The sequence below is a fragment of the Macaca fascicularis genome, chromosome 6, assembly GCF_037993035.2.
Source record: "Macaca fascicularis isolate 582-1 chromosome 6, T2T-MFA8v1.1".
Classification (NCBI taxonomy): domain Eukaryota; kingdom Metazoa; phylum Chordata; class Mammalia; order Primates; family Cercopithecidae; genus Macaca; species Macaca fascicularis.
Window position 1 is genome coordinate 20,322,736 of NC_088380.1, and position 21,614 is coordinate 20,344,349.

At 34.3% G+C, this 21,614-nt stretch overlaps 1 protein-coding gene across 10 annotated transcripts in view; it reads right to left on the minus strand.

Moving 5' to 3' along the window:
• CDH18 (cadherin 18) overlaps positions 1 to 21,614 on the minus strand; it is a 1,123,620-nt gene that overhangs the window by 292,094 nt on the left and 809,912 nt on the right. The gene's annotated exons all lie outside the window — the stretch shown is intronic.

Consider the following 21,614-nt stretch of genomic DNA (forward strand, 5'->3'; position numbering starts at 1 on the left):
GAGAAAAGCAAATTCAAATTTATGTAATGAAAAGATGTATCCTTAAGGAAAAATTCGTCTACAATGGAGGCAGGGCAGCATGATGGGAACTGGGAGCCTAACTCTGGTGGTAGAATTTCTGCATTTACATGAGCGCACTTAGACTTATTTATGCTGTGATTTGGAACAAGTTGCTTAGACAGACTCTGATTTGTCTCCTGCACTGTAAAATGAGAATGATAGCAATACTCCCTAATTCATAGGTATGCTTGGCCAAATTCCACTGCTCATTATGTAAATGTTTCTTCTTGTTTTGATAAAAATTCTGCATGGAGAAGACATTCTAAATCTTTCTACAACTTAAGACATTGCTCAGTGTGTCAGAAAAGCTAATGAGGACTAGATTTTTATTTTGTGTGATCTACACAGAGCAATAACATATCAATATTTGTGGATATAAAGTATTCGATTTCACCCAATGTCTCTCCACCCTTGGGAGAAGTTTAATACTTTGTATAGTCTGAGACTTTTAAATATGACATCTGTTTCACAGATGTAAAATGTATTTGAATGAAAGTTCTTTGCTGCTCTAAGCTGCATTAACTTTGTTTCTGCCTAATTAACACGAACAAATCCTGATAAAGCCTTTTTGTTGGTCCATGTGTCACAATTAGAAATTAATCTGCTGCACTATTATGTAACACGAGGCAGGATACAGCAGTAGAAAGAACATGAACTTGAGATTGTGATAGGCTTCTTTTCACATCCCAATTCCACCAAATATTAATAAGGTACAATTAGATAAGAAGTCTCTTAACCTCTCTGAAATGGGTTCTGCAGAGAGCTTGGATGTAGAAAGAATGGATCAAACAGAATAAAATAATGAAAGACATGAATTAACATTTATAAAACTCATATATTTCCATATTAATATATTTGATATTTCTGCTTTCAAAGCATCAAGAGTGATAAAAATATGCCTGATAGGATGTTAAATAACTGCCTCTCATAGTCACCTGAGCACACTAGTGGTTGCTCTTATATTCTAAACTTATTTCAACCAGGAATTCCTGGATGATAAAGCCAAACATTCCTTCCCTCAAGGAAAGCTCTGTCACCAGATGGGGACATATGTAGTTTGTAGTTTCTACCCTCTTCCCTCCCTATGGTTTTTTAGGAACAATTTGTCTCCTTTGTTGGGGCCTGCTATGAGGTGGACTCTCATCTCCATGTGTTATGATTATTCTGAAACATTAATACAATGTCTGATATTGAGTACTATTAATTCTCATTTATATTCTATAAGACAGGAAAACATTTGCTATAGGAACGTGGGACTCATACAAACTCTTCATGAGTAGTAGTGGCTACTACACATTGTAAATTATATTACCAACAATAAAATGCCCTGTATTATTTACTGAATGCCTACTCTGTACCTGATACATTCCTCTGCCCTTTACATACAAAAATCCCATAGTAGATATTACTTTCTTCATTTTATAGATGAATAAAAACATTTTATTTTAAAATTTTGTACAAAAAAGTAAATTCATTTCTTCATTCAATAATTCTTTTAATACATTTTAGTTATATGCCTTGTGCAAAAAACTGGATAACTTTTTGAGCAAAATTGTGCTTTTAGAAATATATAGCCTATGTTTTTTAAGGATTACAATATAGGTAAATGAATAAAAATATACACAAAAATAAGTTAAGAAGCGGGACAAATTCAAACAGTTTATGAGTATGTTCAAAACTTGTAGAACAGATAACTTGGAAACATCTAGAAAAGTTAGATTCTTATATTCTAGAACACAAGAAATCCTCTTACCATGATCTGGCAAAGTAACTCATTCTGCAACTTGAAATTTTTAGTTAACACTATCTTTCTGATATTGGTCAAGTTGAGACATGAAACTTAGACTCTTGGATATGACCTTTGCTATAACAAGACTATTACATAACATTCTGTTACATAGGCATGTCACTTTTAAAAAATTCCATCTCCTTTTCTTTGATTGTTTCAATTTTTTGGCTATAAAACAATGCTTGAACTTTTTTATGCATTCCTTCTTGTGCACGTGATTTTTTTCTCACGAGTACATTATAGAACATGAGAACCTGTACCTTTATTAAGTACTGCAAAATTGCTCTCTCAAGTAATTCCCAATTTATATTCCACATTTACAACCTAGCAAAGTAATCTTCATTTTTTAGAGCCTTCAAATACTCACAATTTATCCTATGATTCAGTGGTAAATATGAAAAAGAACGTCAAGGACTTCAGACAGATTGTAGTTTCACACACATCTCCCCAACCACCATGGCCACCACCCATTTAATAAATGTGACTTCTTTTCTTCAGTTTTTAACTAAGTCTTTCACTTTATTGTTCCCCTCTAGTACCTTTCTCTTCCTCAGAATACCAATCTCTTTCTTCAGCTGTTACAGATTTAAGCTATACATTATATGAAGGTATACAAAGGTAGATGTTAAACTGTGAAATTAATGGACTTAAGAATGAAAGATCTCAGCAAAGTTAGAGTCCAAGCGGGTGTAGCTTCTTTCAATAACTTTCAATGCGGACTTATATTAGCTGATTCTGCACAGCCTCTCTAACCTAATTTTGTCTCAATTCACATTTCTCTAATCAGAGCCCAGCCTCTGGGCTTTTGAACTTTCTGTTTCATATGCCTGCAGTGCCTTCATGGCAAATATATGCTTGGCTCCTTCCCTTCAAATCTGTGTAAAGATCATGCATTAGTGGATTCTTCTCTGAACATCCTATTAAAAATAGCATCTCTGGCTCCAGAAGCCCTTATCTCTCTCCCTTGTTTAATATTTTCCACATATGTTACCACCTTTTGTTATACTATATGCTGCTTTTTATTTGTTTCTTATCTGTTTCCTACTGGAATACAAGTTTCCTAAAGATATCCTGTATTTTCTTTACTGCTATAACCATTGCAGAAAGTATAAACTAAAAAGGAAATCCCAAGTCCCTGAACCAACTGAATGGATCCTTTCTTGATCAACAGGATCCCAGAGTAACCTAAAAAAACTAAATTCCAGGCCACGAAGGAAAGGGAAAACAAATACATCTTTTTATACCCCCTCTTTTTTGGGAGTTCGGGCACAACTGACCCATATTAACATTATAACAGCGATCATAAGACTGAGAAGACAGACTCTTTATGGCAATATGATACCAAATTCCAACCTGACTCTGGTATGACATCACATGATAGATAGAAGACTCTGAAGGAAATACAGATATTTTACTCCAAAATATATTATTTTGACCTACTTTTAAATGGCTTTGCACAGCCATCGTTTATGGGGAAAATTTGCATCTGTGGAGAATCTTCATTAATACAGCAGGCCTTTCTTGGATCTAGGAGAGACTAACTAGGAGCCTGACACCTTTTAAAATCTAGAAAGATACATTTACCACCTATTCACTCTGAAGTCTGCTACCTGGAGGCTTCATCTACATAAGAAGAACCTTGGTTTCCACAACACACCTTATCTTACCTCAAGCAATTTTTTTCTACGGACTTCAAGTCTTTACACAAATCTTAACTCATTCAACCAATTAACAATGAGAAAATCTTAGAATCCACCAATGACCTGTAAGTTTTTGTCCCCCAGTCCTGGAGCTTGGAGATGTCATGACTTTCTTCTTCCTCTCTAAAATATATAAAACCAAATTGTAATACAACCACCTCAGGCACACATTCTCAGCACTTCTTGAGACTATTCCTGGGGTATATAGTCACTCACATTGGCTGAACGTAAACCTCTTTAATTATTTTACAGAGCTTGAGTTTTTAGTCTATAAAAGAATGGTATCTGTCATAGAATATGAGATAATAAATATTTGTTAAATGAATACATATTTCCAGCTTTCAGGACTGAGCAATCACATAATATTTTTCAGGTTGAGGGACATAAAGCTAATTACACAATTAGTGCACTGCCCAGCATATAGTAGCCACTCAATATATGCATCTGTAGTCCAGATGCGGTGGCTCACACCTATAATCCCAGCAATTTGTGAGGCTGAGGTGGGCATACCACCTGAGGTCGGGAGTTTGAGATCAGCCTGACCAACATGGAGAAACCCTGTCTGTATTAAAAATACAAAAAATTAGCCAGGCGTGGTGGTGCATGCCTGTAATTCCAGCTACTTGGGAGGCTGAGGCAGGAGAATCGCTTGAACTCAGGAGGTGGAAGTTGAGGTGAGTTGAGATCGTGCCATTAAACTCCAGCCTGGGCAACAAAAGCGAAACTCTGTCTCAAAAAAAAAAAAAAAAAAAAAAAAAAAAAAATATATATATATATATATATATATATATATATATATATATATCTGTAAAATGCAGAATAAAATAGGTAGATGATCATGGAGGTTTCATGAAGATTAAATGAGTTAATATATAAAATAAAATGTATATAATATATAAAAAACACTTATCTTAGGCTATAGTAGACATTGAATAAATGGTGGTTATTGTTAAAATCTTGAAAGACTAAAACTAATTTAATTTACATGTTCAGTGTTTATTAAATTGAATGACTGATTAAAAAGAGACAAGGGAAGTGATGGTAAAAATAAAATTAGGCCGGCCGGGCGTGGTGGCTCACGCCCATAATCCCAGCACTTTGGGAGGCCGAGGCGGGTGGATCAGGAGGTCAGGAGATCGAGACCATCCTGGCTAACACGGTGAAACCCCATCTCTACTAAAAATACAAAAAATTAGCCGGGCGAGGTGGCGGGCACTTGTAGTCCCAGCTACTCGGGAGGCTGAGGCAGGAGAATGGCAGGAAACCGGGAGGCGGAGCTTGCAGTGAACGGAGATTGTGCCCCTGCACTCCGGCCTGGGTGACAGAGCGAGACTCTGTCTCAAAATAAATAAATAAATAAATAAATAAATAAATAAATAAATAAAATAAAAATAAAAATAAAAATAAAATTAGGCCAACTATTGAACTTTGAAGGAGCAGTAGGAGGACAGTAATGAGACTATTTCTGAAATGGTACAAAAGGCGATTTACAAATTATTTCATTTTATGCCTGCATTTTAAAAACATTCCTGCAATGAATACATATATTACTTATGATATTAAAATGAATAGCATAAATATAAATCTTTATATTGAAGCATGCCATCACTAACATAGTTCTCACATTTATATTCAGCAATAATGAATAATTTTATATTTAAATCCAGAAACTCAGCAATAACGCTACTCAATTTCTGGTTTTGCATTTCAGTAAAGTCCAATAACTCAACAGTAATGAATATTCAATTTTTTAATTTCTAAAAGCAGTACACCCCAAACTTGCTATTTGATATGTTAGTTTACTTTGTATTTGGTTTTAGAGAAATAAAGTAATTGCTTCACCTCCATTTTTAGGCTAATCTACTGAAGTGAAAATACTATTTTCTAATTTGTTAATGAGCTTTAAGGCTGCTATCCCAATATGGATAAATTAGATCTACAAGATATTGATCTATATCTTCAATCAGCTTCCTTGAATATACAGAGTACTGGACCTAAAAGATAAAAATAATATAATGGAATAGGCTTTTACTAGTTCTAAAGTATCATTCTTCAATGTTCCTGATAATATATACTTGAACTCTAATTCTTCCACGTCTTCACCACACTCTTCATTGATATGACACTTAAACACACATTTTACATTGGACACAGCATTAATGTGCACCTAGAGAAAATCCTACAATCTTAGTGGGTTACCACTAGAAAGCCATTCTTTAGTTCTTCTAACTTACAAAAAGTCCAGTGTCTGTGTGCTGGCATGGCTAGTGGGTGTGTGTTGGGGTAGGGGCACTGCAGTTGTACAGTAATGGATTATGTTCCAACTCCCTCCGTGTTGGCAACTTTGCTAACCTCTGGGATCTCCAGACCCTTAGCTGGAAACTAAATTTCACAAGCCAAAGAAAGACATGAGAGAGGACAAGATCCTCTGCAGATGGGTCATTTGAGAGAAACTGATACAACTGGAAGTAGGACTGGGAAATGCTGGCTGAGAAGGTACCTCTACAGAAAGGATTTGTGGAGAGCTAGCTGTGTCTTCACAACTATTCCACAACTCCGAGATATCTTTGCCTTGGCCTGAACTCAGAGTCATTTTATTATTGTGTATATCAAATTAGCACAGTGCCTGGCAGAGCTGAGGCAGGTGGATCACGAGGTCAGGAGTTCGAGACCAGCGTGGTCAACATAGTGAAACCCCGTCTCTACTAATAATACACAAATTAACCCAGACATGGTGGCATGTGCCTGTAGTTCCAGCTACTTAGGAGGCTGAGGCAGGAGAATCACTTGAACCTGGGAGGCAGAGGTTGCAGTGAGCCTAGACCACGCCATTGCACTCTAGCCTTGGTGACAGAGTGAGACTCTGTCTCAAAAAACAACAACAATAAAAAAAAATGTTTAACGAATGAGCAAGTCTTTTAATCTTTTAATATAAGACAGCATTATTTTTATAGCTATCTGAAACTATAAGCATGTGTTTCCATAGGAAGATACATGTGAATATAAGAAGACTAAGTCATTGTGACCCAAGCTTGGATCTAAGACCACATAACAAACAGAAAAGATAAAAGTTAATCATGAGACATAAACAAACAACTAAATAAAGTAAACAAATCAAGCAAGAAGACAGAAAGAGAGAGAGAGAAACCAAGTACAAAAGCAAAATCAGATGATAATCCAAGAAAAATTTGAAAAAAAATTGGATGTAAGATGCCACCACCAAGTGTCCAATGAATACCAGTAACTTACAGTAAAATATATATATGTTTACATGTATACATATATGTATGTTTACATGTGTATATAAGTATACACGTCTATATATACTTATAAAATGACTGAATAAAGAATAATTAACTCCTTCAGAAGTGTATCAGATAAGTAATATTTATTTTTATTGAATAAAGCACCTATTAATATTTACCAGATTGTGGAAAGTGTTCTCATCCTTTTCTTTCTCTTTCTCTTTCTTACTCTGTTGGATCTATAAAAATCACTGCCTAAAATTAACTAATGCCAATGGGAAAACCTGTTGCATGTGTTTGCCATTTTGCTTATAATAGGATGTGAAGTAAGCAGCTGAAAAATTAGACATTGTTGTTATTTTCAAACCCTCAAATGTCCTGTTATTATTAGGGTGCTGAGAACTGGTAATTAAGCAATTACAGTAAATGTTGGAATTTTTCTACATTAAACACACATAGACTGACTTTTCAAGATGGTAATAATGGAGACAACTTGAAACAAAAAAAAAGAGAATTCATTCATGCAAAAGATTTGTTGAAATTTATGTCAGCTAATTCATTTATATCATTAGTTTCCACATGATAAAGAGACTTCAACTGTTTAATGAGAAAGGACTTTAAAAATACGTGTAGTTGGTGGAATGTGTGGTTCTTATAACATTTTAATCTAAGAATATATTCTGGGCTAGTTTCACATTTCACTTGGGTATGAAATGGATGCTGTTAATTTGCCATAATTTATATCCACTCAAACTTACCCTTAGCATGTCTGCCTATGAGATCCATCTCACATGTCCTGTTGGCTTTCATAAGGTGGGCTTCTTACCAGATTATATATTAGTGTTCTAACATTGATAAGATTGATGTCCAGTACTCAAGTTATAGAAGACACATCATTTTGTATAATGAAAATATCCAAAACATTCAATGGTATTAATGAAGGATTATGTCCTCCTTCACATGAATGGCATTAAATACCAATATATTATAGTAACAATTTGAAATGGTGATTTGTTGTTAAAGGAGGTTTAAACCTTTAGGAATTGCTTTTTTAAATATATTCATATCCCAGCGTTCACCATGGCCTTTCTCTTCTATTTTCCCTAACTCTGGTTTTAGCAGTTTCTGCCTTATTAGTTAGCGATACGGGATTGTTTTTGGGGTATCAGTACATTTGCATTCAAGGGCAAAGAGTTTGTTTTTGAAACATGCATGCCATCTTCTCCACCTTTCTGTATTCTCACTGGAGTTCAAACATCTAAGGGAATAGTCTGGACTGTTGTAAAGTTGAAATGATGATTGTTTGTTCCCCACTAATTTTCACAGGGCAATTGCCTTTTCAAAATGTTAATCTCCTAGGGCTGTGAAGCCACACCATGCCTGTAAAGGTTGACTGTTTTCTTTGTAAGTTGCACGACATTAGGCAAGTTACTTAACCTGACTGGGTTTCAGTTATTTTATCTGTAAAGTAAAAATAATAGTACGACATTCCTCAAAGTGTTTCAATGAGGTAGATGTGAATTAATGCATATGAAGGAATTAGAATAATGCCTTGCGTATGATAATCACTTAGCAAATGTTAGACCAGAAGTGACTGTTAATAATTTATAACTGAAATAACAACTGAAATTTATAATTTCTGTTCTATGTTCCGCAGCCATTAATCAAGTAGAAACCAAAAGTCAAGGGAACAGAAAAATAAGTCAGTAGAACTTGGCTACATCTTATAGACAAAACACAGTAAAAATTGTTTGCAATATCCCTTTGATGACAACAAAAATACGTCAATTATTAAGAATATAAAATTGACAAATAGGCAAGAAGACAATATGAACTTCTATTCCAAATAAATATATGTAAAAATTATAGAAAAAGCACAAGCTCGCTGTCCTTTTCCCAGTTTTTGAACTGCTAAAGTTATTGTCTTAGAATTAATGTTTGCCAATAGTAGTACTTGTTTCAAAGCTCCATCTAGAGTTATAAATTAGCAATGTCAGTAAAAACAATAAGCAATAGTAGTAATTACATATATGAATAACAAATGAATATACAGTATATAGTACAGGTGTATATATTGTATACATTTTATATATAATATAATGTGTTTATAAATAATATATACAATTTGATATATCACAAGTAAACATAATTACCATTATTGTTATTATTCATTTGTACATGTAATACACATATATAAATATACCATAAATGTCTCCATCACCAGGGCTCATCGCACTGATTTGGTTTTGACTATTTCAAGCTCTTTCATGGGTTGATTATATGCTCATAATACCTCTGCTATCAAGAGACTTTTTTATGCTTCTCTCTAACCCTTTCCAGTTTTTCAAAAATCTAATCTTCTTAAACTTTCCTGGTCAATATACTATAAGGGATGACATCACAAACAATGGAGACAAGGATGCACTTTCGATTCTGATTTTTTATTACTGTATGTATAAATTTTGAAATTCTGTTTCATTCCTTCCTTCCTTTATATATTTAATGATTTTTACATTATATACTATGTGCGAGTGCTTGGCTACTTGCTGTCTATACAGGGGCACGATGGTGAACGAAAGGTATATTGTATGTGCATTTAAGCAATTTAGAATCTAGTGATGAATCCAGCTGCTGACACATAGATCATTAAAATATTAATTTGGTAAATTCTATAAAGTAACAATAGGAGTGTCTATGAGAAGAGATAAAAAGCAAGTAGAGCTGTAAAAGCTAAAGGGAGTAGTAGTTCATGTTGCTTCATCTGTGTTGAGGATTTGGAGTTTAATCTAGACACACTTGGAAGCCTCTGAAGGATTTTAAGTGCTAGAATGACTTGACCAGGTATCTGTTTATAAAGGATCAATCTGGATGCTGGATAAGGTAGAGTTTATACGATGCATAGGGGAAAGGGGGATAGCAATTAAGAGCCGACTGCAGTGTCTCAGGTGAAAAATGATGGCAAATAAATTAGAGTGGAGAAGGTTGAAAAGAAAAGAACCAGACAGACTTGAGATACATTTCAGATGAGGAGCTGACAAGACTCACTAACAGAGTGGGTTTAGGGACAGGTGAGCGTGAAGGTGTCAAGAATGATTCTCAGGTGTGTTACTTGAACACCTGGTGGATGGAGGGATAATTACTGAAAAGAATAGGCTGTGGGGAAACCAGATATGAGTCACTGGGAGGGAAGAGACTTAGACTCTAGTTTTGTTCAGGTTAATTTTGAGATTGCAGCAAAGCCTCCAAGTGTGTATACTGTCTATTTTAACTACAGGAATCAGAAGTTCATAAAAGAGTTTGGGATTAGAAACATAAATCTTTCAATCTGCACCAGACAGAGCACATCTAAAGAGCTGGTTTCCTCAGCTGAAAATGAGAGTAGCAATGAATGTGGTAGTAAATATTAATATGTATAAAATTCCAGAGACATGACACTGAGCAGGTACTCACTGAACACAGACGTGTAGGCTCCTAGGAAACCTAATGATATTCTTGCAATTCAACTTTTAAACACACACACACACACACACACACACACACACACACACACACAGAGGCACATCTGTTCAGCACATATTTAGTAGGGGCAGAAAGAAAAAAAATGATTTCTTTTGATAAAGTTGTGCGCTGTACATATATTCAAAATAAGAAATGTATTACATATATAATTGTATTATGTAAGGATATGTTAACTTTCTGGAAATATCTTTCCTTTAGCAGCTTTCTCATCACTTGTAACTGGATGAACTAGTCACTCATGCTCGCTGAGTGGAAAGGTAAGTTCTAGCAATATCAGTCAAATCCTGTACCTGCACATGACAGAATTTCTGTTTCACAGGAACAAAAACACAGTTCCAGTCCCAATTGGCTTTCAGTTACAGAATTTCGAAAGTAATTATCTGACACAGCAGAAGCCAAACAGTGCTCTATTTTTATTTTCCATTTCAAACTCCGAATGTGAATCAGATTCTCACCAGAAATGTGACAGAAATAGGAGGAAAAGAAATGGATTTACTTATTCATTTACACTAGCTGAAGTAAGTCAATACTCTGAAACATTCAGTAAGATATATTCCACCTTTCCACAGCTCTTATTCCATTTTTGCTTTATTATGCTGTGTTCCACAACAGACTACTTTGTAGAAGATCGTCACCAAATTTAAAATGTATGTATTTCTTTTTACTACATATGATAGGTGAGCAGTAATCTGTTAGGTTTCTGAGTTTTAATTGATTGATATAATGGTTAATTTTACATGTCAACTTGAGCGGTCTAATGAAGGCCCACAGAGCTGGTATTTCTAGATGTGTCTATGAGAAGGTTTCTTTGAATAAGTACATAGAGTAAAAAAGATCCTCCCTCCCCAGTGTGGACAGGCACTATCCCATCTTTTGAGGGTCCAGAGAGAACAATGAAAGCAAAGGAAGGGTGAACTTGTTCTCTCTCTTCTAGAGCTGGGGCATTCATCTTCTCCTGCCCTCAGACATCAGAGCTCCCGGTTGTTGAGCCTTCAGGCTTCGTGACTTATTCCAGTAGCTTTCCTGGTTCTCAAGTCTTTGGCCTTGGACTAGGAGTTATGTTTTTGGCCGGCTTAGTTGCCAGGCCTTCAGACTAGGTTTAAATGACACCACTGGCTTTCTTGGTTCTCTAGCCTGCAGACAACACATGGTAGGACTGCTGAGTCTCCATAATCATGTGACCAAATTCCTACAGTAAATCTCCTCTTACCTACCTATCCATCTTTCTATCAATCTATCTGTTTATCCATATATACTTTGGTTCAGTTTCCCTGGAGAATCCTAATTCAATGAGAAATAAAGGTAATTTTATGTTACAGGCCTTTTAGAAGTATCGTCATTGCACCAGAGTAATCTGATCCATTAATGAATGATAACAATTTTATTTGTTAAACAACTGCAAAAAGCATAAAAACGTATCAGAATATAGAGTCATAAATAACATACAAAAAAAACTGTACATTAGTGCAGACCAACATTTTTTATACTCCTCCATAAAGATACACCAGCCGTGGTAGAACTTTACTTCTACTTTAACAGAAGGACAAGTTATTTAGACAACTAGGCATGGAGGCATTTGTGATTATGTTAGATAGCAAGCATGATTCTTCCAAATGTATTACTGTTGTTGTCATAGACTTTATAGCTTGGCATTTGGGACAGTGAAACAATTTGATGTATTAGAGTCTGACCCCAGGTAATCAATGAATGATAATGCCCATCTTCTAGAGCTAGTACTCCTCTTCCTCCACCTACTATGACAGAAAACCCTATGATTCTATAAATCTTCACCTACCCTACTACCAATATTTTGCTGTTTTCTTCTAAAGACAAAGTACATAATTTGGATAAAGGAGTCTAAGTTCAGATAGCGATTCAGGGCTGTTATTTTTTTGGTACAATTATTTCACTTATTACCCACCTTAAGCCTAGAGCCAAACTAATGTAGTCACCAGTAATTAACATTTTCTAATTTCAAAATAAGTAGTACAACTATTAAAGCAGTTGTATAGAACAATCTGTAATCTATTAAGAGGTGTTTTAAGTCATTTTATAAATATTCCTGGAACTGCATCAGAAGCAAATATTTGTCACCCCAGAGCTAAGGTGATCATAAGGTTCATTATTAAATATATACTGTACTTTATTATGGGAAATCAGATATACTCCAGGGATGCCAGGAGTGAAACATACCATGGCTGACTCACACCAATTTTTGAACACAATCTTTCTAGTTGCCTTTTACACTGTAAAATTCATTGTGGAGTTTGTTGCTATTAGAAACAACAAAATGAAGAGTTTAATGAGTGAAACTTAGAAGGACAAGAGAACAGATATATGTACAGCTTTGCCTTTAGAAAGATAGAGAATAAAACAAATAAAAACCAGTGTCCTTGTACTGTACTCCTGAAAGGTAAGAGAGGGTCTGAGAATAAGGAGTTATGGAAGGAGGGTAGATAACCTGACTCCAGCTTCAATATATTCTGGGAGGGGATTAATCTCTATAGCTATACAATTTGAAGAGAAGGATTGGATAAACTTCTGTACATGTGCGAAGGAATCGTGTATAAAAATGATAAGTTTGGTAATATAATTTTTCATATCTTAAGTTTCAAGATGTTACAAGTAAAAAAGTGGCTCAAGTTGAAATACTCTCTCGAAAAATATTTGATTATTTATGAATTAAATAATTAATATCCTCTAAAACTTCAAGTTAAATTATCAAGATTCAACTACAATCTAGTGAATTCTGTTTTATTTGAAATAGTGCTACAAATAGCATTGCATCATTAAATATAACTAACTATGTGGTGACTAATTTTATGTATCATCCATACTGGGCTAAGGGATGTCCAGAGAGGTAGTAAAATGTTATTTTCGAATGTGTCTGTTAAAGTATTTCCAGAAGATATTAGTATTTAAATCAGTATTGGGGATTAGCATTTAACTCAACATGGGAGGACTCCATGCAATCAATTGAGAAACCAAATAAAAGAAAAAGATGGAGAAAGGGTAAGTTCTTTATGTCATAGATGGGACATCCATCAGTCTTGCTCTCCAAAATTGGCACTGCTGGTTCTCAGGTCTTTTTACTTGCATTGAATGACGTCGCAAGCTGTCCTCATTTTCCAATGTTGAGACAGAAGATAATGGAATTTCTTGGCCTCCAATAACAATGTAAATGAATTCCCATAAATCAATCACTTTTTTCTCTCCCTCTCTCTCTTTCTCTCTTCCCCTAATATTCTATAGGTTCTGCTTTTCTGTAGAACCCTAATATAAACTATAACTGACCTATAAATTTTTAATAGCATATGTAAGTAACATTTATTTTTTAAAAGCCACGCATGAAATATACAGGTATAAATCCCCTTCAGTGATGTAATTTGATAAATAAGATCTTCACACTGTTAAATATGATAATTCAACGTGTGAAATATGTTCTAGACTTCTAGTTCAGATAAAATGATATACACTAATTTTTCCCTATTCCTTCCTGACTAGTACAATTATAAACCCTGGAAGTCACACAAGGGACAAATGTAAGTGATTTCTGAAAGGTATGAAAAAGAAGACAAGCGCCGGGCGCGGTGGCTCAAGCCTGTAATCCCAGCACTTTGGGAGGCTGAGATGGGCGGATCACGAGGTCAGGAGATCGAGAACATCCTGGCAAACACGGTGAAACCCCGTCTCTACTAAAAAATACAAAAAACTAGCCGGGCGCGGTGGCGGGCGCCTGTAGTCCCAGCTGCTCGGGAGGCTGAGGCAGGAGAATGGCGTGAACCCGGGAGGCGGAGCTTGCAGTGAGCTGAGATCCGGCCACTGCACTCCAGCCTGGGCGACAGAGCGAGACTCCGTCTCAAAAAAAAAAAAAAAAAAAAAAGAAAAAGAAGACAAGCTTGTTTGCAGCCTTAGTTCTAGAGAAATGTCAGCAGCAGGATATCTTGTATCCCCTGAACCAACAGAAAAAGGCTATCCAGGCCTAGTGCTCCCTGTTCCACAACCTGATAGCAAAAGGCAGCTCAGCTTCTTGCAGAGAAATGAGCTTACTCATTTCAAACGGAAGTGTCTCTGGAAACATCAGGTAAACATGACAACTCTGACAAGGGACATTGCTTGGGAGCCCCCCCAAGAATAAGCAGTCAGTAGAAGCATTCTGCTTCTTCATCAATTATGAGACTTCCTTTATCACTAAGAACTACTGAGGCAGGTTGACTGGAAAGAGTTGACAACAGTTAACCTTGTCTAGGAGGATGTTTGACTTCATGGTGTCATGATTCCCCATCCTTGTCCAAGGACTGTCCAAGGACACCAGGAAGACCCTGTCCAAATACAGCAGGAAATCTGAAGTTCAGCAGTAATGGAATTGCTCCACATGATGGCTCCACCAAGCAACATCCACAGAATGGCCTAAGGGAAACTCATTTTGTGCCATCAAGCAGCACCAGTGGCTCCAGATAAACTTAGTAAGACTGAAATAACACCACATAGGCACTGAAAATACCCTGCCATTTAAATCACAGTCCACAAAAATTAGGCCAAGCCCCACATGCTAAACCTAAACTTGGTGAGTGACTTAAAATAGACTTTAACAAGACTCATTTAAACAAGACTCTGAATCTTCTATCATAATAAGAAAAATGTCTGGGAACTAAAAAGAAAATCACCTACTATACCAAGAACCAAGAACATTGTAACTGAAATTAAAAAAAAAAAATCAATTGATGCCAACACCAGAATGAATCAATTACTGGAAATATCTGACAAGGGTTTAAAAGTAGCTTTTTATAAAAATGCTTCCTTAATACATTAAGAACTTATTTTGAACTAAGTGAAATATATATAATCTCAGCAAAAAAAAAAGTTATTTTAAAAATAAGTAGAAATTATAGAACAAGGAAGAAAACAAAATAACAGTAATGAAAACATTGCTGGATAGGTTGAGTAGTAGAGTGGAGATGACAGAATAGAATCAGTTAACTTGAGAACAGAACAATAAAGTTCACCTAATCTGCAAAACAGAGAGAAAAACTGTCTCAAGGACACAAAGGACAATAAAGAAGGTACAATATTTCTATTACTAAAATTCTGGGATAAAATGGAAAAATGACTGAGGCTAGAAGAATTTTAAAGATATAATGACTGAAAACTTTTTCCCAGATTTGGTGAAAATCAAAATCTACAGATCCAAGAAGTTGAGACAATGCCAAACAGGTTAAATTCAACAAAATCCACAACAAGATTTGACATAATTAATCTTTTGAAAACTAAAAATATAAAAGAACATTTTTTTGAAAGCAGCCAGAGTAAAATGATGCATTACCTGAAAGGAAAGGCAATTCAAATGACAGTAGATTTTGCATGTAAAACCACGGAGACTTAAAAAACGTGGTGCAATGTTTTGCAAGTTTTGAAAGAGTAGAACTGTCAACTACAAATTCTGTATCTGGCAGAAATGCTCTTCAAGAATGAAGGAAAATAAAACTATTCTCAGATAAAGGCAAACTAAAAGAATCTGTTGATATCAGACATACCTTATTGGTTGGCTAAAGGGAGATCTTCAAATACAAAGGAAATGGCAAATGAAAGAATACTGAAACTGAAGCAACAAGGGGAAGAGCAGAAAAGTGAAAAAATAGGCTGTTCTTTCCTTCATGAGTTTTATCAATCATATTTAAATATTGAAACAAAAATTAAAACACCATATGATATCCAAGGCTATAAGTGAAGAAAGTTACAGAACCAAAATGGAAGTGAAGCTTTCATACTTCCTTCAAAATGGTAAAATGTTGATACCTGTAGATGGTTAAAAGTCACCTATGTATGTGGTAACCCCTAAAGCAACCACAGTGAGAAATATACAAAGAAGTACACTCAAAAACAGAGTAAATTATTTAGGACATAATCTTTAATAATGTTTGCATAACACACAGAATAGCATAAAAAAGAAACAAAGAAATGAGAAACAGAGAAAACAAATGTAAGATATATAATAAAACAGTACTCCTCATTAACATATCACTAATTATCTTAAATATAAATGATTTAAATAAAATAATTAGAGAAGGCATACTGAACACACAAATTACTATCCAACTATATGCTGCTTTTAAAAAATTACTTCAAATTCAATGACACAGGTAGATTTTGAAAGTAAAATAATGGAAAATACTATACCATGCAAATATTATTTTTTATGAAACTAGGAATGATTGAATTAATATCAGACAAAATACAATTTGGAGCAAGGAAAAACACGTCTGCTCTAGTAACTCTTATCCAATGTAGTAACTTCTAGCCAGTGCAACTATAAGGCAGAAAAAGAAAATAAAATACTTAAAGATCATGGAGGTCAGAATAAAATTATTTCTATTTTTAGAAAATGTTATTTTCCATGTAGCAAATCCCAGTGAATCTACAAACAAACAAAACAAAACAAAGAAATAAACTAAAACTCATACAACTAAGTGAGTTCACAAGTTGGTAGGGTAGAAGATCATCAAACACAAATCAATACTAACAATGAATATTCAGAAACCGAAATTAAAACAATTGCATTTACAATCACTACAAAGAACTACTGACACATGCAATAAAACATGCACATAATGTTTCATGTACTGAATGCTGAAAATTACAAAATACTAATGAAAGAAATCAAAGACCAACAAAATAAATTAAGATATTATATTTATTAATTGAGAGACACAACAGAGTAAAATGTCAGTTCTTCCTAAATCTGTAGGTTGAATGCAATGCCTTTCAAAATCCCAGCTTGAATTGTTTTTTTGTAAACATAGGCAAGCCTATTCTAAAACTTCTATGGAAAGACACAGGCCTTAAATTAATTCAAACACTCTTGATGAAGAAGAAAATCATAAGAATTACTCTTTGATATTAATGCTGGTGATACAGCTACAGTGAACAAGACAGTGTGGTGTGGGAGGGAGAAACAGATTAATGGGACAGAATAGATGACCCAAAATAGAACTTCACAAATATGTTTAGCTGACTTTTGACAAAGGTGCTAGTGGGTATGGTTATAAAATGCCAGTGAAATATCCTTGTTGTGTTGAAACTGTTCAGTATCATAACCATAATGTTGGTGATACATGGACCTAGGCAGTAGATAACATTGTTGTACAATTTAATACCCACATATACACATAAAATGGGACAAGCAGACATGGGGGAATCTGAATAAGGTTGCTGGATTTTATCAAGGATAACATCCTGGTTGTAATATCAAACTCTTAAAATCTAGTTTTGTAAAATATTACCAATGAGGGGTATTGGGAAAATTTGCAACGGATGTCTCTGTATTCCATTTTACAAATAAATGTGAAACTGCAATTATCTCAATAAAAATCTTCATTAAAAATTACGTTCAGTTGAAACAACGTAAATAATCTGTGATGAATTTCCAGACCTTTGGAAATACTCATACCTGATAAGCATTTTTATCTTTGAGTTGGACTTGGATAGCGGAGTGTGGGGGGTATGAATACAATCAGGCTCTGCTTACTAGCAAAAATAAATCATTTTTTTTCCCTCATATTTCATATCATGAAGAAAGTTTTAGAAAAAAATCCCAAAAAGTTACCATTTATCTCCATGATTTTAACAGAATTAATTTTAAATTATATTAGATGTTGAAAATCAATTTCCACTCATTCTAAAAGTACAAGATAAATCTTAGTGTTTTAAAGCTTAGTGTTTTTATTCTGGTAATTATTTAATTCAAATATTGATTAAAATGTTATTGGATATTTAGATAAATAGATTATAAAGCATACCTGATATGATAACATATCTTTGGAAATTAGGGAAATTCAGTGGAATATTTAATTATTATATGGCATATGTAAACACAATTATACTGATATTAACATAAATTAAGATACTTTTTTAAAGGCTAAACAATACATTTATTATATATTAATACTACATTTTCTTTATCCATTTATCTGTCAATGGACATTTGGGTGTTTCTATATTTTAGGTATTACAAATAATGCCAAAATGGACACAGGTGTGCAGGTTATCTCTTCATGATGCTGATGTCACCACTAGCAACAATATGGATGAACGTAGAAGACATTACGCTTAGCAAAATGAACTAGTCACAGAAGAGCAAATACTACATGATTTTACTTATATGGGATATCTAAAATAATCTCATAGAAGCATACAATAGAATTGTGGCTGCAATGGGCTAGAGGAAGGGAGAAATCTGAAGTTTTGGTTCCATGGGTGTGAAGTGTTTTGTTCAATGGATATAAAGTTTTCATTATGTAAGATAAATAAGTTTTGGAGATCTATTGTACAACATAGTCTCTATATTTAACAACATGGTATTGTTCACCTTAAAACATGTTAATAGGAATGTTCCCATGTTAAATATTCTCCATACACACACACACACACACACACACACACACACACAAAGTATATAAGGAAAATTTTGAGGGTGATGAATGTGTTCAGTAACTTTATGGCTGTTTACTGTGGTGATGTTATTGTTATAAGCATGTGTCTAAATTTATTAAAATGTATACACTAGGAGTAATTTTTGTATAGCTATTATACCTCAATAAATCTTTAAAAAGATAACTTTGCTGCTGCACTACTATTCCAGAGGATTATTTTTTCCTATTGTCTAATATATAACACAATGAAAACCAATGAAGTCTAATATGTTAGCTAAAATTGGTGACTAGTTGACACGGAAAATGATGTTCGGATATGCATTATCTTTTATGTGCTTGATAGACCCAATGCTTAGCACATGCAAACTTTGCAAATCAACTGCCATTTTCAAGAAGCATTATAACACAAACAGATACATTCGTCTTTATGTGAGTTTCCCCAAAGTTTTTCTGTTCAAGATGGAAGATGGAGCACAAGCTTTATATTTTTTCTTCTTTCTGAAGTCCCATTAGATTATTAAAAGGATTTAAAAGATTGAAACATTCCCTAGAGTAAAGTTTGTAGGGTTTGCTCTCAACACAATAGATAGTTCAATAAGTTCCTCAAAGACAAATTGGAAATAAAGTAATACATGATTGATACAGATACAGAAGGACAAAAGAAACCATATCCTTAAAAACACTATTGAAAGGCTTCTGCTGTGCAACTGTTTGACCTGTTTTGCATTTTTTCTGAGAAGCTTAGGAGTCAAACATTCCAAGCATAATGGCAGGTGGGGGCGAGATTTAGCTCTAAAAAAGGTTAATGGAAAATATTTATAGAAAAAATACTTAATGTCTCCAACCAGAGCATTTAGCAGGTAGTCATAAACATCTGTCAACAATTGTGTCTATTCTTGGAAAAAAATTACATAATTTTTTAAAGAACAATATTAATTAAGATGTCTAGGATAATGGAGGGAGTCAGTGATGAAGAGAACTTAAACTTTCCTCATTTATCTGAATGTCTTATGAACCCAAAGAGAGGTTTTCTGTATCTCATGCTAAAAAATGGAAAGTAATTATGACCTATTAGTTAATGAGGACAAGAATAAATGTGTCAGTATTTTACATACATATATATATATATATATATATACCTTTCCTATATATATATAGGAAAGGTAATCAAAAAAAGAACTATAAAATTAAAGATAAAACGACATGACGACAAAGAAGAAAGAGGTAGGATTCGTGTAAACCATTAGATTCTCATATACCATAGCAGAAAATCAAGATAAAATAGACTCCGGTTAAAACAAAAATACTAAACTATCATAGGTTGGTTTTTAATCTGTAAGGAAGGGCTCTGAGTAGACAATGGAAGGAAAAAAAAAAAGGACAGTACTTCTGTACTATTTTATTTTTCCACGACATGCATGCTTTACATTCATAAGAATAGAAATTAACATAATCCCAGCACTTTGTGAGGCCGAGTCTGGCAGATGGCCTGAGCTCAGGAGTTCGCCTGCCCAACACGGTGAAACCCAGTCTCTACTAAAATACAAAAAATTAGCCGGGTGTGGCAGTGTGCACATGCAGTCCCAGCTACACAGGAGGCTGAGGCAGAAGAATTGCTTGAACCTGGGAGGTGGAGGCTGCAGTGAGCCGAGACTGTGCCACTGCACTTTAGCCTGGGTGACAAAATGAGACTGTCTCAAAACAACAACAACAACAACAAAAAATAAATTAACATAATACAATAATAAAGGTAGCATGAAGATGTGTCGAGAAAAAAATCCTTGGTTTCCTTTAACAGTATCTTTTTTTAAAATAATATTTTCATTTAAAACTTCTTCCTCAGCTTACTGAAAGCCAGGCAAAAAGACTAAGTACAGGTATGTTTCATTACGTTAATCACTATTTTACAGATATCAGTCATTGAAACAATGCACTAAAGTCTAACACTGTCAAAGGTCTACATCACTTTATTCAAGGTATCTTATATATCATACTGTTTAATAAAATGAGTCTAAAGACCACTGGCTCTCAAAGTTAGATACTAATTCAGGATAATTTCAGTAGCATTAGAAAATATTGATATCTAAGTGCTATTTTCAGATTGGCTGACTTAATTGATCTGAATGTACAATTTGGGCATCAGGATTTTTAAACATCTCCTGATGTGATTCTAACATCCAAACAAGGTTGAAAACAACAGACACATACTTTACTCATATTTCTGCCAAGGGAATATACACCAGATCAGAGCTTTGTTTTTAATATATCAGCCCACATTTAGCATATTCTTATTTCTTTGTTTTCAACATTCTTTACAGACACTAAGAAAACTGCAGCTGCAAAGTGTAGAATAAAAAACAACTTAAATGCAAATTAACAGCTCCCCAGAAAGAGCTTTTGGTCTCCCACAGCTGCACTGCATATTGACAGTTCCCCCTGAACAACATACAAATATTTACTTACTTAATGTTGTTTGTGCCAATAATTGATATGTAGTTAGATATTATTTTGCAATTCTCTATCTAAATGTTTACTAAAATAGCAACAAATTTGAAAACTCCCCCTCATCAATTTAATTCAATGGAACACTAATAACAGGGTTCAAAGAACAAGCATAACAATGAGAACCCTACATTAAAAAATTAAAAAAAGCATAAACTCATAACATAAATCATATGTAAAAGAGAAACGTAATCCTCAGCGAAATATCTATGACTCTCTTATAGCATTTTCTTTCTGCTTGGTGTTCTTTTTTTTTTAATTAAAAACAGTTTATGCTGCCTCAAATACTATAAATGTGTTTAATACTTCTCATAATTTTGATATAACAATAGAAAGAACCCAAGCATGCAAAGTAGCTAATGAACTGAAC